This window comes from Lissotriton vulgaris, chromosome 11 (assembly GCF_964263255.1).
Source record: "Lissotriton vulgaris chromosome 11, aLisVul1.2, whole genome shotgun sequence".
Lineage (NCBI taxonomy): Eukaryota > Metazoa > Chordata > Amphibia > Caudata > Salamandridae > Lissotriton > Lissotriton vulgaris.
In genome coordinates this window covers 196,641,412-196,646,078 of record NC_141699.1, presented here as the reverse complement: position 1 = coordinate 196,646,078, position 4,667 = coordinate 196,641,412, and positions in this window count along the sequence as shown.

The window sequence follows — 4,667 nt, the reverse complement described above, 5'->3', positions numbered from 1 at the left end:
GGATTTTAAACAATAGCGCCAGCAGGTCAGGTCCGTGCGGCAGCAAAAGCACAATTGCCCGCTTCCCGCGCTGCAGTGACTATCAAGGCCCGGCCCCTCCTCCAAGCTCCTCCTCCCACTGGCCGATTGGTTGAGGCCGATCGGTGGGGGAGCTGGATGAGCATCAGGGAGAGGTGGAGAACAAGCGTTCAATTTTAAAAATGCACAAAGTTCGCGATTCGGGTTAGTATTTAAAAAACAATTCAGAGTACAATTTCAGCATTTAAACAATAGCAGCAGCAGGTCAGGTCCGCGCGGCAGCCAAAGCACAATTGCCCACTTCCCGCGCTGCATTGACTATCAAGGCCCGGCCCCGCCTGCAAGGTCCTCCTCCTACTGGCCGATTGGTTGAGGCCTATCGGTGGGGGAGCTGGATGAGCGTCAGGGAGAGGCGTAGAACAAGCGTTCAATTTTAAAAATGCACAAAGTTTGCGATTCGGGTGAGTTTTAAAAAAAAATTCAGAGTACAATGTCGGCATTTAACTCCTTCCGAGGCACGGTGCTCGTGTGCTCATGACGAGCTGAGCTCGTCATGAGCCGTGGAACACTCACACGCTGGGATAATTCCCCTGCTGTGCTGAACGTTCCACGAAAACGGGTGTGGCCGCAACGAGCTCAGCTCGTCATGAGCTCATGAGCACTGGGGCGATGTGCGCGCCCCCGCCCCTCAGCACTGCGGGGGAATTACCCCTGCTGCGAAGGGGTTAAACAATATCGTCAGGTGGGCAGGTCAGGTCCGCGCGGCAGCAAAAGCGCAATTGCCTGCTTCCCGCGCTGCAGTGACTATCAAGGCCCGGCCCGCCTCCAAGCTCCTCCTCCTACCGGCCGATTTGTTGAGGCCTATCGGTGGGGGAGCTGGATGAGCATCAGGGAGAGGCAGAGAACAAGCGTTCAATTTTAAAAATGCACAAAGTTTGCGATTCGGGTGAGTATTTAAAAAAAATTCAGAGTATAATTTCAGGATTTTAAACAATAGCGCCAGCAGGTCCGGTCCGTGCGGCAGCAAAAGCACACTTGCCGCCTTCCCGCGCTGCAGTGACTATTAAGGCCCGGCCCGCCTCCAAGCTCCTCCTCCTACTGGCCGATTGGTTGAGGCCTATCGGTGGGGGAGCTGGATGAGAGTCAGGGAGAGGAGGAGAACAAGCGTTCAATTTTAAAAATGCACAAAGTTCCCGATTCGGGTAAGTATTTAAAAAATAATTTCAGAGTACAATTTCAGCATATAAACATCATATAGCTTATAAGCGTCCTGAGCTCAGGAGCACTGTACCTCATGACGAGCTGAGCTTGTCATGAGCACTGGGGCGATGTGCGCACCCCCCGCCCCCAGCACAGCGGGGGAATTACCCCTGCTGCAAAGGGGTTAAACAATAGCGCCAGCAGGGCATGTCAGGTCCGCGCGGCAGCAAAAGCACAATTGCCCGCTTCCCGCGCTGCAGTGACTATCAAGGCCCGGCCCGCCTCTAAGCTCCTCCTCCTACCGGCCGATTGGTTGAGTCCTATCGGTAGGGGAGCTGGATGAGCATCAGGGAGAGGCGGAGAACAAGCGTTTAATTTTAAAAATGCACAAAGTTTGTGATTCGGGTGAGTATTTTAAAAAAAAATCAGAGTACAATTTCAGCATTTAAACAATAGCGCAGAGAGGTCAGGTCTGCACGGCAGCAAAAGCACAAGTAAACATGACAAAAGCACATTCATGCACCTTTCTTTTAGATTATAACATATGCGTACATTTTATGACACAATATTCGACAAATTAGTAGATTATTTTGCTTATGCAAAACATGCAAATTAATATCCCACGTGTATTTGTGTATGCAATTTACTCTAGGTTGGTTAATTTCAAAACCACGCATTAAGTACTTGTCAGTGTTATGGAGAGTTAACTTTCCAAGGTGTATACAAAAATTTTGTTTTCCACCTTGCTCTATCAAAGGAGATAGGGTGGGCACGCTTTTAGCATGGCTAGTCAAACAAGATTCAACCCTCCCGCCAATTATGACCATCCGCAGTGGCCCGGACACTTTCCTCCGCTAGCAAGCCTCCATTGTATAGGCCTTCCAAAGGCCTTATTCACTGTTATACACAAACCCCACTCCGTTACAAGTGGAAATCCTTACCCAATTCCTGAGTCGACACCAGCTGCCTTGTATAGACCGCAATGACTAACAGGACCTTGATGAGCCCATCGTTGTGACTGATATCAAACAGGCAAGGGGGCCCCCGGTTTGGACGGCCTTCTGCTGGAGTTCTATCGCACCTTTGCGCCCCAACTAGTGCCTCAACTAGTAACACAATTTCAAGCGGCCCTTGATGACGGCGCGTTACCCCAGTCCATGTGCGAGTCGGTTATAGTGTCCCTCCCCAAACCAAAGAGGGCTCTTATCGGCCCATAGCTCTGTAGCCCGCGGACTTTAAAATCTACGGGAGGATCCTGGCGGACAGGTATGCCTCGGTCCTCACAAAACTGATCCACCCAGATCAGAACGGGTTCATGCTGGGCACGATATACGGCGACGGTTCAATGTACAGGACCAGATACGAGATCGCTTCCCCTTAGCGGCGTGCCTGGTTTTGGACCTGGAAAAAGCATTTGATACCCTCTCATGGCCGTATTTGTTTCAGGTCCTGCATTGCATGGGGATAGGGCCTCGCCTCCAGGCGTACACCAAGCTCATATATTCCATGACCACCTCTAGAGCGTGGCTAGGACCCCCCATTTCCGCCCCGTTCCCGGTCCGTTGGGCCACCTGGCAGGGATACCCACTTTCCCCCCTGCTCTTCGCCATGGCAATGGAATCTCTGGCGATTCACCTCCGTGCCGCGGGTGAATCCCAATTGTCGACTCCACTCATGTGGTATCATTGTACGCGGACGACGTGCTCATCTATGTCCGTGATATTGCGGCAGATCTCTCCCCCTATCCTACACATATTGCAGGATTTTGAGGAGGTATCGGGACTCAAAGTCAATTGGTCCAAATCCACCATATTGAGGAAATATAAATTCTATGATCAATTGTGTCCCCTATCTTAGACCCCAACGACTCCGTGTACGCATTACAAGTACATGTATGTTCCCTCTACTGTAAGCTATGAAGACGCAAATACATTTGCGTCCAACGTTAACGTGTCCTCTTTCAGATCCGCCATGAATGGGTCGGATATTCTGTTTCTAAGTATGCCATGCCAATGTCTTTTTGTGGTGTACTTTACACGTTTTTCAGCTCTGGCGAAGTAGGCCCTGAATTCTGCCATCGAGCTTTTTCTGCCTGCTGACTCTGAAATACCTCAGCCTGGGCCTGCCTCTGTACCGTGACCTCTGCCTTACTCCTTGCGCGGCTAACGGCGCTTGGCTCAGCCTGTTGCCTGCCAAGACTGTATTCAACCTTCGAATTATCTGCTCCGCTCCTCGAAAATACATTCCTGTCTCGTAGTTCAGGTAAACATCCTTCCAGCTGCAGAGCAAAGGGCCCGGCCTCACTGTCTCCGTGCAAGTAATTCATAGCTCCTGTTTCCATGGTAGGCCCATGCCCCCTCGCATCTCATGCAGACACGTAGACGCTTATACACGCACTCACAGTCAGTATAGAATAGCTTCTGTCCGAGAGACCTTTCCCTTCCAGATAATACTGTTCCTTAAACATAAGATATTAGATACGATTCGGGATTAGGTTGATCTGACATTCCAGACTTCTGTCTCCACATGTAGGGCTAAATGTCAAGTCCCCCTTCACCCAACAGTTACACGTAAATCACACGTCATGCTGCTGCGCGCGCATCTCTGCCATGTATTTCTGCTGACACCGTAGGATTCACTTATGGATCCACCTACTTGTGACCTCATGTTAATGACGTTTCTAGTTCACGCCTTTATGCACGCCTATTGTAACGCCTTTTTATTACGTATATGCATTCTTATCTCCCCTCTCAGCTGTTACGCCTTCTGCAATATGACATTACTGTAATGCATTGACTATATATATGAATGTCTGTTAATAAAATGTGGTCTGTCAGTCCCTTCCCGAACCTATGTGGTGACGGAATGGTATGCCACCTTGGCTCGAGCCAAATACCCAATTCCTTTTTAAGGAATAAAATCCCTTTTTGAAAACCTCAAATATCACGGATTTTGCCTCTTATTTTTCATGAGTTATTCTTATTGAACTTTACCGCATAAATTAAGTATAGGTAATTTAATTTTACCACATAATTGGCGCCCGAATAGGGACCCCTCCCCCATCTCACGCGCCGGAGGTGCGTTGCAGGCCTGGCCCCCTGCCATAGCCGGACGGACCACTACGCGTACCCGCAGGATTTCCTGTATCTCCCTCAGGCCAACGGAGGTGACTGAGGCTGCAATCAACACCCAGACGAGGCGGTGAGGAGTGCGGAGGATCCCGACCAGAGCCTAGCTGAGAGAGCAAGATCCGAGGTATACGGAGGCCCACCAGGTTCCGAAGTTCCGAAGTATCCGCGTCACGAGTCGAGTCCGAATCCAGTCCGGTCCAGTCCAGTCCAGAGTTTCAGAGGCCTTCTGTTTCCGTGCATCCCGGTGAGTACCGTTGCTGGGGACGCATCTAGACGTGCGCATTAGTTTGTGCCGGTCAAGACGGGTTTGGGTACACA